Source organism: Crocuta crocuta, unplaced genomic scaffold, assembly GCF_008692635.1.
Source record: "Crocuta crocuta isolate KB4526 unplaced genomic scaffold, BGI_CrCroc_1.0 scaffold193, whole genome shotgun sequence".
Classification (NCBI taxonomy): Eukaryota; Metazoa; Chordata; class Mammalia; order Carnivora; family Hyaenidae; genus Crocuta; species Crocuta crocuta.
The window spans coordinates 7,674,924-7,690,189 of NW_027529624.1; positions in this window are offsets into that span (position 1 = coordinate 7,674,924).

A 15,266-nucleotide genomic window follows, 5' to 3' on the forward strand; every position below is an offset into this window, starting at 1 on the left:
CAGTGACAGAGGAGTAATGGGTGTGCTGGCCGTGCCCTGCCCGCCTGTCCCCATCAGTGCCCCACTTCCTTCCCCTGTTGTGTTCTGTGTTCCCCGTTCAGTGCCCTTGCTTCTTGGGGACACACTCTCCCTCCTCTCCCACAACTTTGGGGGACACCCTTTGCCCTGCACGGCCTGCCTGATTCCTGCGCAATTGTTTACTTTTAAAAAATGAAAACAATTTGGGGTGCCTGGTGGCTCAGTTGGTTGAGCATCCAATTCTTGGTTTCAGTTCAGATCGTGATCCCAGGATACTGGGGTCGAGCCCCACATTGGACTCGAGAACTGAGTGTGGAGCCTGCTTGAGATTCTCTCTCCCACTCTGCCCCTCTCCACCCCCGTGCCACTGGTGCATGCTTTCTCTCTCAAATACAAATTAAAAAGGTGAAAAAAAATGGGGCGCCTGGGTGGCTTAGTCGGTTAAGCGTCCGACTTTCTCTTAGGTCATGATCTCACGGTTCGTGGGTTCGAGCCCCGCATCGGGCTCTGTGCTGACTGCCAGCTCAGAGCCTGGAGCCTGTTTCAGAGTCTGTGACACCCTCTCTCTCTGACCCTCCCCTGCTCACGCTGTCTCTCTCTCTCTCCTAGAAAAAAAAAAAAAGGTGAAAAAAGCGAAAACAATTTTTAAAATTCTGGTAAAATATACATAACTTGAAAGTTGCCATTTTGGGGTGCCTGGGTGGCTCAGCCGGTTGAGTGTCTGACTTCAGCTCAGGTCATGATCTCGCGGTCCATGAGTTCGAGCCCCACGTCAGGCTCTGTGCTGACAGCTCAGAGCCTGGAGCCTGCTTCGGATTCTGTGTCTCCCTCTCTCTCTGTCCCTCCCTTGCTCACCTCTGTGTGTCTCTCTTTGAAAAATAAACATTAAAGAAAATTTAAAAAATAAAGTTGCCAGTTTAGCCATTAAACATTTTTTTTCGAATGTTTATTAATTTTTGAGAGAGAGAGAGAGACAGAGTGTGAGCAGGGGAGGGGCAGAGAGAGAGAAAGACACAGAATCTGAAGCAGGCTCCAGGCTCTGAGCTGTCAGCACAGAGCCCGATGCGGGGCTTGAACTCATGAACTGTGAGATCATGACCTGAGCAGAAGTCGGATGCTGAACTGACCGAGTCACCCAGGCGCCCCCATTTTGGCCATTTTTGAGTGGCACTAAATATATTATTCACTCTGCTGTGGCCCCCGTCACCACCACCATCTTCCCATACTGAAACTCTGTGCCCTCTGAACACTAACCCCGCCCTTCTTTCTGTCTCTAGAATTTGAGTCCTCTGGGTACCACATGTGAATGGAACCATATGACCTGTTTCTAAAGGCTTGGAGGACAAGCCACTCCCTCTGAGAAGTCTCCCTGACTCCCAGGCAGAGAATTCCTGCCATGAGCTTCAGGCTTCCCCCCGCTCCACACACCCCAGTAGCTTCTCATCCAGCCTCATGCTTCCATAGTGTGCCCTTGAACTGGGGCCAGGGGAGGAAATTCTTTGAACTTCTTGGAAGTCCATGATGATGATGATGACAGTGGTGATGAAGAAGGGGAGGAATCTCTGGCCTTCCCGACGACACCCCTCTCTGACCAGGGCAGTCCCTGCAGACTGGGATCACATCTTCCATCGCCCTCTGCCTAGGCTGGGCACTGCCTGGGTCTGAGTACAGCGTGGTGGGGGAGGTCTGCAGCTGTCGCCACAATAACACCAGCCTCTCACCCTCCTCACCCCTCCCTGTGGTCCTTGATGCTGGCCCTGGTTGCCCTGGTCGTCCCCTCTGTGGCCTTCCCTCCCCTCCTCCAACCTGGGGGGGGGTCCTGGAGGGCTGGCCCTTGATGCTCTCCCCCCACACTGGCACTGTCTGGGGCACGCTACTCGGGTCAGCTGGAGGGCTCTCTTCAGTACTTTTTTTGCATTGTGAGTGGGTAGGCCTGGGGAAACTGAGGCACGGGAGGTGTTCCGGCTTGCCCGGGCAACTCTAGAAACCTGCTCCCCTGCTGCTCTCCAGGCTCTGAGGCCACACGGGGGAGCGGCCTGCTGGGCCCCCGCCCAGGAGACAGGGCAGCCCCTAGGCTCAATGCCAGGTGTGGGAGCCTGGCTGACCGGGGTTCAGATCCCAGCCTGCCCACTCGTAGCAGCCACTGTTCCATCCTCATCTGTAAGGGGGGCGGGCGCTGGTGTAGCATCTCATGGGGGCTGGAGCACCGAGTAAGGCAAGTAAGCACTCCAGGCGCGGCCAGGCTCAGGGAGGGGCTCTGCAGATACCCCTCTGCCTTTCTTTCCTGTGCTGTAGGCAGGAGGCCGGCCTGGAGACCGGGAGGTTCAAGTCCTGGCCTGCCTCTGAGCTACTCTGAACCTTAGTATCTTCCTTTGCCTCCTGTAGCTGCTGTGCTGTGCGCGTGAGAGGGGCCATGCCTAGGGGCTCCGAAGGCCACCCTCAGCTTTGTCCTCCCTCTTGAGGGGGATGGAAGGGGCTTGTGTTAGGCCGCCAACGAGGAGACAGCTGGGTGGGGAAACAGGATCCCAGGATGAAGCGCCCTGCCCAAGGCCCCAGCTCAGAGCCAGTAACAGGCCAGAGCCAGGCCCCCAAGTCCCCCCTCTATCTCCCTGAGGCTTTTGCTCCTCCCCAAGAGTGCAGGCAGTGGCCCCGGGCTAGAACTCAGGCGGCGGGTGGCGTGGGGGGGGCGCTCGCCTGCTGCCCCCGTGTGGCCGCTGTGGGAGCTGCATCCGGGACGCCGCGGTGCCTCCCGGTCGGGGATCACGCAGGGAGGGGCTGGGACACTCCTCGGTGCCAAGCTTCCGGCGGCCGAGGGGGCAATTTGCTGAGAGAAGACCAGCCCTGACTGTCGAAACCTTGGGGCCTGAGCCTGCGACCCCTACAGGCGCCGTGAACGGGGTCACTTAGGATAGGGAAGCCAGGGATGCTTCGGGGCGTGGTGTCACTCGCACGGGGGACCCTGAGTGCTGGTGAGCCTGCCTTGGAGAGGTGCGGGCCTGAAATGGTCAGGCTTTGGAACCGGAGGGAGGGAGTTCCAGGCGCTCAGCCGCTCACACCCACTCTGTGCCTCCTTTTGCGCAGGGAGACATTGGGGTACACTCGCCTCTCTCTGCAGCCCGTCCTGAGGATGCACTCAGGGGACTTGAGGTGTCCAGCCCGCTCGCGGTCCCACATGGGCTGTGCTCAGGCTCCCTCCATCCCTCCCCTCCACGCAGTGAGTTTCCTTCAGTGCTTTCGACCCCCCTGGGATGGGGTCCCGCGAAGGTCTCCAGGCAGCGCTGGGCAGTGGACGATGCCTTCCAGTCTCCCTGTCGCTCAGGCGGGTCTTGGGCCCCAGTTCCCAGCGCTGCTGGACAGCAACACTGGCTGGAACGGAAAAACCTTGCTGACTTCATAGCATCCATTTCCACCGGCACCTAGGCAAGTTAGGCCTGGTTTCCATTTACAGTAGAAAGGGAGACAGAGAGTCTTTAAAAAAGTTTTGTCTTTTAATGTTTATTTTTGAGAGAGAGAGGATGAGCGGGGAAGGGACAGAGGCAGGATGGGACAGAAGATCCCAGCCAGGCTCCGTGCTGACAACAGAGCCAGACGTGGGGCTCGAACTCATGAACCGTGAGATCATGACCTGAGCTGAAATCAGATGCTTAACCGACTGAGCCCCCCAGGTGCCCCAAGAAAGTTTCCTTTTAAAATAAATGTGCTTAGAGGGCGCCTGGGGGGCTCAGTCAGTTGAGCGTCCCACTTCAGCGCAGGTCACGATCTCGCAGTCCATGAGTTCGAGCCCTGAGTCGGACTCTGTGCTGACAGCTCAGAGCCCGGAGCCTGCTTCAGATTCTGTGTCTCCCTTTCTCTCTGCCTCCCCCCTCCCTGCCCCCTGCTCATGTTCTGTCTGTCTGTCTCTCAAAAATAAATAAATGTTAAAAAAAAAAAAGAAAGCAAGCAAAGCAAAGGCTGATTCGGAGAGACCGGAGTGAACGTGGAGATGTTACTGGGCTCCCCTCCCACTTTGGGGGCCCTGAATGCCAAGGCGAGTGGGCCTTTGCTGTGGTCAGAGCTGCCCTCTCAGGGCACCCAAAACTCCAGCGGGGAGAGATCTCTGCCTGGGAGCAGGGAGAGATAACGAGCCTCCGTTTCCCCCCTTAACTCACACCCATCGGCCCCAAGCCTGGCCAGCTTGTGTTGGCAAAAATCTCCCTGTTCCCATCACCTCTGCTCCAGATACGGCCTTGTCTTCGGGAAGGAAAGCATTGCACGAGACTCCTGCCCCACAGCACTGCTGCTCTGAGGGCCGGGAGCCATTACCCCCTGATACAGAGAGGAAATGGGGGCTCCCGGAGGGGGGGATGGGATTCTTGCTGAAACAAGCATCTTTTTTATTTTTTAAATTTTTAAAAATGTTTTATTATTATTGAGACAGAGAGAAACACAGCATGAGTGGGGGAGGGGCAGAGAGAGAGGGAGACACAGAATCTGAAACAGGCTCCAGGCTCTGAGTTGTCAGCACAGAGCCCGACATGGGGCTCAAACCCACAAACTGTGTGATCATGACCTGAGCCTAAGTCAGATGCTCAACCGACTGAGCCCCCCAGGCACCCCTGAAACAGGCATCTTGACTGCAAAGCTGGGCGCTAACCACTGTGCAGTGCTGCCTTGTGCCAATGGCTCCGTTATGAGCTTCTGGAGACGGGACTGGGGTCTCCCTTGTGCCTGGCATGGGCCTGGCATTCGGCAGGCTTCTAGTGAATTTTGAATGAGTTAACAAAGATGCAAACGAGTGACACTCTGCTCTGAGAGTGACCCAGGAACATCATCCTAAGACACCAAGATGCTATGGACCTGACCGGTCAGAGGGAATCAACTGGGAATGTGCAGAGCACCTTCCAGAAGGGCTCACCGGCCCGGCCCTGGTGCTTGCCTCTGGCCATGGGGGAGGAGAATGAGGAGACTTACTTTTCTGTTTGAATGTTTATATTTTACAAGATGCGTATATTCTAAATGTGCTATAATTATGATGCATGACCATGTGCCTGATCCAGAAATGAATGCGAAAGTAAATAATCACCTGGGGAGCTCCTTAAACATGTGGACTCCTGGGCTGCAGCCCCCGGGGATGGAAGCAGTAGGTCTGGGGGTGGCCAGGGACTGGAATGGGTCCCCCAGGTGATTCTGCTGCAGGTGGCCCTGGACCACACTTTGGGAACAAAATCACCAGCTGGGTCCTCTTCCCACCAGCCACCAGCCGGGCTCATTTGCATGGTCTTTTGCATATATTTGCATGATTTCTCCAGATCCAAAGGAAGCCTCTGTTGGCCCTCATCTCCCTTTCTGCCTGGGCCTAAGGAGAGCTTCTCCCCTCCCACCTCATCCCCCAGCACCGCCCCCATCCCCAGACCTGTAGCAGCCCCTTCCTCCTCACCCCTATTCCTCTAGCCAGATACGCTATTCTTGTACCCAGTTCCCCAGGGCCTGGCACGCACACGTCACCTCCCTCAGAAGCCTTCAGCACCTTCCATCTGAAAGTGTGTTCCCAGGCCTGTCCTCCGGGCCCCCAGCTGGGCTCNCCATCCCATCCCATCCAGACCCTCAGCGACCCCGTGAGACCAGACCCCATGAGGCCCATTTTACAGAGGAGGAAGTAGAGATTTCAGGAAATCACATGATTCGCCAGACAGCGGCGGCTCCCTTCCTCCCACCAGTCAGCCTCCTAAAACGCCCCTGTGGCGTTTTCTCCCTCCTCCTGTTAATGTCATTTGGGTTTTGTCTGGCTTCATTTGCTCCAATTGTGTCTTTAAAATTGCTTTCTGTAAAAACATGCAAACGATCCAGAAATATTTGAGTAAGATATGAATTCTCTGCTTGCCCATCCCCCTCTCCGCCCATAACACTCTAGGCTACTGGAACAGTCTGGGGTCTCCTTCCAACCTCTCATGAATTTACATACAGATGTGGTATATACAGATATGCAGGCATAGCATTTTTATTGTGAGACATGTACGCAGAGAAACCATTTAAAGATCAATACAGGGGCGCCTGGGTGGCTCAGTCAGTTAAGTGTCTGACTCCCGATGTCAGATCAGGTCATGATCTCGCGGTTCGTGAGTTTGAGCCTTGTGTCGGGCTCTGTGCTGACAGCACAGAACCTGCCTGCTTGGGATTCTCTCTCTTTGCCTCTCTTCTGCGCTCTATTTATTTATTTAAAAAGTTTTTTTTAATGTTTATTTTTATTTTTGAGAGAGATACAGAGTGCGACCAGGGGAGGGGCAGAGAGAGAGGGAGACACAGAATCCGAAGCAGGCTCCAGGCTCCGAGCTGTCAGCACAGAGCCTGACACAGGCCTCGAACTCACGAACTGTGAGATCATGACCTGAGCCAATGTTGGATGCTCAACTGACTGAGCCATCCAGGCGCCCCTGCTCTCTCTCTCTCAAGATAAATAAATAAACTTAAAAAAAAAAAAAGAAAATACAGACGCCCATGTACTCATTGCCCATATAAACTGCCAACACTTCTGAGAAGCACACCCCTGAGCCCCTCCCCCCAAGCTGCACCCCACTTCTCTGATTCTCCTTGCGGACTGACCACATACATATGTATTCTTACGAAATACATTCAGGATGCTAAGTCATCCTGTGCATCATGGGGTCAACTTCATTAGGCAAGGCGAAACTATTTTCCAAGGAGATCGAGCCAATTATTACTCCTACCCAAAGTGGGTGAGCGTCCACATTGAGCCATCCCTTTGCCAAATGCGGAACTGCTCGACTTCTTAATTTTTGCCGAGCTAGTGGGAGTAACAGTCTAACTCACTGTGGCTTTCATTTCTATTTCCCTGGTTACTAATAATACTGCATCTCTATCTTGTTTCTATCTTCTATATCCTTAGTGATTCTTTGACCTTTTGGATAGACCCGTCATCGAAAGAGTTGTGATAGAATCACTCGTTGTGATAATGGGTTTGCTAATTCCTCTTTGGTCTGTTCCATGTGATTGGAGGTTATGTTACGAGGTGTATGAGTTTAGAACTGTTACATCTTCTTCAAGTTATATATTCCTTCTTTGTTTCTAATGACGCTTTTGCCTTGGGGCGCCTGGAGGACTCCGTCAGTTAAGCCTCTGACTCTTGATATCGGCTCAGGTCCTGATCTGGCAGTTCATGAGGTCGAGCCCTGTGTGAAAGGCTCGCTGTCAGCCCAGAGCCTGCTTGGGGTTCTCTCTCCCTCTCTCTCTGTCCTTCCCTCACGCATTCGTGCATGCATGCGTGCTCTCTCTCGCTCTCAAAATAAATAAATAAACATTAAAAAATATTTATGCTTTTGCCTTGGAGCCTCATTTGTCTGTTATTAATATAGTGAAAAGTCTTTTGATTCTGATCTTTTTCTAAAGAAGGACAATTTATTTGCCTCCAAATAAACTACTACTAGTTGGCTCAGTAAGAGATGACTTGATTTCTTGTTTTATAAATATTTATATTACAGAAACTTTTCAACATCTACAAAAGTACACAGTCACATAAAGTGAACCTCCCTGTACCCATCAACCTGCTTAGACATGTATCAAGTCAAACGATTTAATCTCCTTTGCTCCCCATTGCCTATTATTTTGAGGCAAATCCTGCATATATATGAATTAATCCCTAAACATTTGAAGATGTATCTCTTTTTAAAAAAATTTTTAAGCTTATTTATTTATTTTGAGAGAGGGAGAGAATGTGAACAGGGGAGGGCAGAGAGAGAAGGAGAGAGGGAATCCCAAGCAGGCTCCGCACTGTCAGTACAGAGCCCAATGTGGGACTCGAACCCACCAGCAGTGAGATTATGACCTGAGCTGAGATCAAGAGTCGGACGCTTAACCAACTGAGCCACCCAGGCGCCCCTGAAGATGTATCTCTCAAAGAACCTAAAAAAAACCCCAATCCCATTACCATCCCATAACAATTCCCTAACGTCATCAAGTGTCATTTTTTTTCTGTTTGTTTAAGTCAGGAATCTTAACAAAACCTGTCAGACTGTGTCATTGGCCAATTGAGTCTCCATCTACTAGTTCCTACTCTATCTCTTATTGTCTTTGCAATTTGAAATCAGGTCATTTGTCCTTTATATAAAACTATTTTGGGGGCACCCATGGGTGGCTCAGTCAGTTGGGAAGCCAACTCTTTTAATTTTTTTTTTTTTTACCATTGAGAGACAGAGAGACAGACCATGAGCTGGGGAGGGGCAGAGAGAGGGAGAGACATAGAATCCGAAGCAGGTTCCAGGCTCCGAGCTGTCAGCACAGAGCCCGTTGCGGGGCTCGAACTCATGAACCGTGAGATAGTGACCTGAGCTGAAGTCAAACTCTTAACCGACTGAGCCACCCAGGCGCCCCAAGCAGCTGACTCTTGATTTCAACTCAGGTCATGATCTGGTCCAGGTGGCTCGTGGGATCGAGCCCCATGTCGTTGGACTGTGTGCTGACAGAGGGGAGCCTGGTTGGGATTCTCTCTCAAAATAAATAAATAAACTTAAGTTTGTTTGATGGGATTACATAGATAATGTTCTTCCGAAGCACATGTGGGCTCTCTCTCTTCTCGGTACGTAGAGGCAATGTGGGGTTTCTGGCTGGTGCGCAAAACCCCATAATTACTATTTGGTAAAGTGTCTTATCTCCTTTCCTTATATTGAGGATTCGATGAGAATTCAGCCAATATTGAGTGAGCACTTACTGAGTGCCAGGCTCCATGCAAGATTCTGAGAACTACAGCAGTGACTACACCATACAACTTCCTGGAGCTAAAACTCAGACCCTGGTGGTCCGCGCCATCCCTGAAAAGATTTGTTAAAATTCAGGGTCCTGGGGCGCCTGGGTGGCTTAGTCGGTTGAGCTTCCAACATTCGCTTGGGTCATGATCTCGTGGTTCGTGGGTTCGAGCCCCGCGTCGGGCTCTGTGCTGACTGCCAGCTCAGAGCCTGGAGCCTGTTTCAGAGTCTGTGACTCCCTCTCTCTCTGGCCCTCCCCTGCTCACGCTGTCTCTCTCTCTCTCCTAGAAATAAATATTTAAAAAAAAAGTTCAGGGTTCACGCCTCGTGAGATCAATCCCCACGACGGGCTGTGTGCTGACAACGCAGAGCCTGCTTGGGATTCTCTCTCCCTCTCTCTCTGCTCCTGCCCTATTTGCACTCTCTCTCTCAAAATAAATAATCACACTTAAAAAAAAAAGTAAAAAGACACAAGGGAAGTTTTCCTTACAGAAAATTTTAATTCGATATTTATGTATTTTAATTCTATATTTTAATGTATAAAAGCAAAATATATTATTTATTTATTTTAATGTTTATTTGCTTTTGAGAGAGAGCGAGCGAGCAGGGGAGGGGCAGAGAGAGAGAGAGCGAGGCAGAGAATCCAAGGCAGGTTCCTAGCTGTCAGCGCAGGGCTCAGCCGTAGCTCCAAACTAACCAACCCTGAACTCATGACCTGAGCTGAAGTCGGAAGCTCAACCAACTTAGGCACCCAGGTGCCCCTAAGAGCAANGGTATTAAAATATTTTAATTTAATTAAAATTAAAATTTAGTTAAAATACTATTTTTTAGTATTAAAAATACTAAGTTAGCAGGGATTAATTCATATGCATGCAGGATTTGCCTCAAAATAATAGGCAATGGGGAGTAAAGGGGATTAAATCGTTTGACTTGATACATGTCTAAGCAGGTTGATGGGTACAGGGAGGTTCACTTTATGTGACTGTGTACTTTTGTAGATGTTGAAAAGTTTCTGTAATATAAATATTTATAAAACAAGAAATCAAGTCATCTCTTACTGAGCCAACTAGTAAATAAAATACTATTTTATTTAACCCGAGAGAGTCAAAATATCCTTTTCAACATGTAATCGGTAATGAAAAGTTACTTGAGATATTTGGCTCCTTTAAAAAAAGAATGAGGGGCGCCTGGGTGGCTTAGTCGGTTGATCTCGCGGTTCGTGGGTTCGAGCCCCATCGGGCTCTGTGCTGACAACTAGCTCAGAGCCTGGAGCCTGTTTTAGAGTCTGTGACTCCCTCTCTCTCTGACCCTCCCCTGCTCACGCTGTCTCTCTCTCTCTCCTAGAAATAAATAAAACATTTAAAAAAATAAAAAAAGAATGAGACCCTTTCCAAGGCACATGTTTTGGAGTTTAAAATTTTTTATTTATTATTGTTATTTTTTAACTTTACGAGAGAGAAAGGGCTTGAGCAGGGAAGATGGGCGGGGGGGGGAGAGAGAGAGAGAGAGAGAGGAAGAGAGAGAATCTTAAGCAGGCTCCATGGTCAGCAAGGATCTGAGCCAAAATCAAGAACTGGATGCTCTACTCACCGGGCCAGCCAGGCACCCCACATGCTTTTTTTTGTTTTTTTTTTTTTAACATACTAAGTCCTTGACCTCAGGCGTGTGTTTTGCATTCACAGACGTCTCCACTCCCCTGAGCCCTGCGCCGAGTGGTCCCTGCGGGGTCCTGGCTGCTGGCTGGAGGGCACAGCCCGTTGAGTCCGATCCGGATGGCGGGGCCACGGTGGGAGCAAGGCTGGGCTGCATCAGGCCTGTGAAAAGCACTTTCCGAACTCTGGTACCCCCCAAACTACGGGGACAAAGTCCTACCTGGGCTCAACTCCTGACTGCGCCCCTTCCGCCCGGTCCATGCTGCTCCGTGACCTTGGAAGTGGCCTTCACCTTGAAGCTTGGATCTGGCGCCCGCCCGGGTCACACGGGCTGACGAGTCCCGCCCCTGCCCTGCGCCGAGGAGGAGCAACTGAGACCTTGTGCGGGGTGTCGGTGGCAGGGAGGCAGGGCGGCGGTGGGGAGGTTTGGTGGCGCAGAGAAGGCGGAGCAGGACTCAAGCCTCGGAGACCCAGCGGGCGGGCGGCCGGGCTCCCGGCGGGGTGGGGGCGCAGGTGCTCCCNGGGACAGGGACCCCGCGAACCGCGCCGGGCCCCGGGGGAAATACAGGCCCCGCGGGGGCGAGGTGAGAATGACTAGTAACCGCATATCTGGCGTGCACTTCCCTGGGGAGGGCTCATTCTGGTTTCTTCCGCGGCAGGAGGGGAAACAGGCGAGGAACTGTTCCGTCCCCGTCTTTATCCAATTCCACCGACAGCTGCAGTAATGGAAGGGCCTGGGGCCCTGACCAGCGGGGGCCTCGGCCAGGCTGTCCAGCAGCCGGGCCTTTTTCTTCGCCTTGGAAGCCGGGGTTACCGGTGCCTCTGGGGGCTCTGTGGCTGATGGCTGGAAGAGGGTTTTGCCAACTGCCTGGTGCTGAGCCCGGTCACCCCGCTCGCAGGGATTGAAAGGTGAACTTGGAAGGACCAGGATAAAAATATTAACTGCCATTAGCTAAGTGCTTAATCCCCTTAACTCTCTCCTAACAGCCCGAGAGGTTGGTGCTGCAATTGCCCCCATCTTACAGATGAGAAAGCTGAGTCTCAGGGACCTGGTGTGGCTTGTTGAAGTCCCACAGCCCAGCAGAGTCTCTCCTGACATCCGGGTTCTGTGCTTGCCTCTCTCTAGAAGTCGGCTGAAGTTGAAGGGGATAGGTCTTTTCCTGCTTCCCTCTCGCTTCCCTGGTTCTTGGCTTCCTTCCTCCCTTCCGCTTTCTTCAGCCTCTCCAGCCTCCCCTCCCCACCCTCAGGCTGCCTTTCCCCCCATTAAGACGAGTGCCTTTTCCTGTCCACAACGCAGGGGCCAGTCAGGAGCCAGTCAGGAGTCCATGCCCCTGACCGCAGTGGTGGGCTCAGGGCTGCAGGTGACTCTAGCCTGGCCGATGAGGCAGGATCCTGGGACTCTTGTTGAAACTGGTGAGGCTCCTTTCTGCCTAGAAGCTGAGCAGCTGTGAGTCTGGAGCCCAGGTGGGGGTGGGGTGGGGTCTGGGGATGTTATTTGAGCCTCTGCTTTTACCTTTTTTTTTTTTTTTAATGTTTTTATTTTATTTCTAGGAGAGAGAGAGANCCTAAGTGAAAGTTAGGACTAAGCCACCCAGGCGCCCCAGCCTCAGCCTTTACCTTTAACGGAGCAGAGCCTACTGACCTCCCTGCCCAGGATTAAGGAGTGGGATGCAGCCTTCCCGCTGCCTCCTGCGCCTCTCCACGCCCTCCCCCTCGCCCTACTCACCAGATGTGCGGATTAAAGGGAGGGACCCAAGATGTGGGTCCCTCCGCACCCCCTGCCTTCACTGGGAGAGGAGTTCTGAGCTCTGCTTTGACAGGCGAGGCAGCGGGGCTGAGGGAGGCGATTCGCCCACAGAGGCCCCGTTGGTGAGCAGCGCGGGCCCACGGGCTCGGATCCCATCCATGCCTTCACTCATTCCTCACCCAGCAAAGCCCTCCCAGGCCCGCCCGGAGACCAGCTCTCAGGGCGCAGAGGGTGGGCTCTGGAGAGAGATGCCCGGGGCTCAGGTTCTGGGTTCTTCACTCACTAATGTATGATCCTGGCAAGTTGTTGCACTTCTCTCTGTGCCTGTTTCTCATCTGTCAAGCAGGGGAGAGAGGGAAGTCCCCCAGTGTCTCCGGGGGACCTAAAGTGTTCTGCCTGCTGAAAGCGGATCCCTCTCCCTAAGGCTCTGCTTCAGCCCAGGCCCTCCCTCTGCAGGCGTATTCTTGCAGAGGGACCCTAGAGGGGTTCAGAGCGCGGACCTAGGCAGCCTGGTCTCCAGTCCCAGCTGGAGCTGAAGGAGAAAGACGTCTCAGATGGCCGAACTGCAGGTGCAAAGGCACTGAGGTTAGAACATGGTGCCTCGCCCAGGGGAGAAGGTTCTGTGGGCCGAACGAATGAGGTGCATGGTCGGGCTCCTAATCTCACCATCCTGTCTCCTTCCTTCTGCCCCCAGGAGAACTTCTGCTGGGATGGGGCTGTGGAAACATGCAGGGGGTCCTCATTTGAATAAAGCAATGGAGACCGGGGGGCCCCTGACTAGTACGAGCAAGGGTCCTGGGGTCTATGGGAGAAAGCGTGTCCAAGTGGAACTGAGACCCTCCATTGGAATTAGAACTGAGCCAGGGGGAGCAGGTAGCCCAGCCTTGGTGAAGGGCCCCAGGGTGCCCAGGACTGGGGGGGGGGGCATCACCAGGAGGCAGGAGAGGTCAAGGGCACAGCTTGGCAGTGCCTAGCAGGATGGGATGGGGTGTCGGGGCAGGCCTTCCACTGCCAGACGTCCTCGCACCATGTGCTGGCCCCTCAGTGGAGGAACCGGAAGCTAAAATAGGACTCTATTCGGGGGAGGCCTGAGGCGAGCTGGAGTCACTTCCCTGCTAGAGGGGAGAGGTCACCTTCGTGTCTTCAAGGCCGGGCTCTCCCCGTGCGGAAGTGGCAGGGTGCGAGGTGACGGCCACGGGCTGGTGAGCGGTTGAGGACAACAGCTGTCGAGGGGGCTGGCAGCCTGATGCCACAGTCATCACCTCCCTCCAGACACCCAGCAGCCCTGTGCATCAGGAGCTGGGGCTTTCCCTATTTCACAGAACAGACCCAGGCTCAGAGACACCAAGTCACTCATCCAAGGTCACACAGGAGCAGCGGCAGAGCCAGGAAGTCAGTCTCCGTCTGGGTGATGATGCCCTAGACGGCGCCCCTAACCACAGCCGTGTACGGGACCAGGACCTCGATTAGCAGAAGGCTCAGCCCTTAACTGAGCACCTACTGTGTGTGGGGCCCTCTGCACATGTTACCTCTGGGAGCCCAGGCCCTGTCCCCTCAGGAAGTCACCATCATCCCCTTTTCACAGATGGGCCTGAGGCCATGAAGGGTGAGGCCTGGTGTGTTCCTACCTCTGTCGGACGTCCACGGTACCACACAGCCACGGTCATGGCCTTTCCCCTTCTGGGCCTCTGTCTCCCCATCTATAATTCAAGGAGATGAGATCCGGTCCCAGAGGGCCTGGCCAGCTCTGGGACTCTGAGACATGTGTCCGCGAGACTGACAGAGGGCTGGGGTGGGGAGGCCGCCAGGATGACAGAACCCTGCCCTTCCTGCTGCCTCCTTCCTGGAGCGACAAAGTCAGCCCTGGGGCATCCCTAGCCGAAGACTGATTTCTTTCCCCCTGAGCCTGGGTTCTTGGCTGCCCCGGGGGAGGTGAGGTCATCTGTGGCCGCCTCCTCGCCCACCCCCTTCCTGCAGGGACTGGGCCATAAATAGCCTGGTCCATCCTCGCGTGGGTTGTCACTTCTGCTCACCGTGCTCAATTGCCCGTGTCCTCCCTCCCCTCACCTGTCGTGGAGAAGACAGGAGCCACTCCACCCCTTCCGGTTCCCCATCATTAATCTATCCCGCCACCCCCGCCCCCTGCTGAGGCTCCTCTGGCAGCATCTCAGTCCTGCCTGTCTCATTTCTGAGCCTGGAAACTTCGTCTCCTGTTCTTGCAGCCCTATCCGACGTCCTCCAGAGGCCCCGGGGAGGCTCAAGGGCCAGAACCCCTCCGGGCTGCCACTCTCCCTGCCCAGGTCAGTGAGCTTCCGTCCCTGTTCACTCTCCACTCAACCCGCTCAGCCCGCAGCTTCCTGAATGCCTCCCCATCATTCACTCCCCGGCTCTAAGACCGTCCATGGCTCCCACTGCCTGCAGGGAAAGGCCCCAGATCTTCCCCTTCTCACCTGCCAACAGGTTTCCCCCCCGCGCACCCCCTTCTGGCCCCACTGTCCTGTCAGCCAGCCTCTGCTGTGGCTCGGGGACTGAGGGGCTGTCACCAGTTTGCCCCAGAAAAGGGCCACGTTGCTGCGAGAACTTGGGTAAGAGGTGTGGCCTCTCAGAGCCTCCACCTGTGCAGTGAGGGTCAGAACAGAGCCTGCCTCCCCCCCCCCCCCCCCCCCCGCGCCCACGCGGGGCGAGGCTGCTGCAGCCTCCGTACAAGGGCTGCTGTCGAAACAAGGGCAAAGAACGCCAGAGTCAGCGCAGGTTTGAGAGTTTAATACAGATTTGGGTTCACACAGTGCAACAGGGGCAGAGACGGGGGGCGCTCGGGCTCCCGGGCCACTGCCCAGCGGAAGCGTTGCTGNGAATGTCAAATGAGAAATCAAGGGGCGCCTGGGTGGCTCAGTCAGTCTGGGCATCCGGCTTTGACCCAGGGCATGATCTCACCTTCGTGGGTTCGAGCCCCGCATCAGGCTCTCTGCTATCAGCACAGAGTCTGCTTCAGATCTTCTCTCCCCTCCCCTCTCTGCCCCTTCCCCACTCACATGCTTTCTTTCTATCTCTCTCTCAAAAATAATAAATTAAAAAAGAGAGAGAAATCAAATGTTAAGGCTTTGTAACCTATAA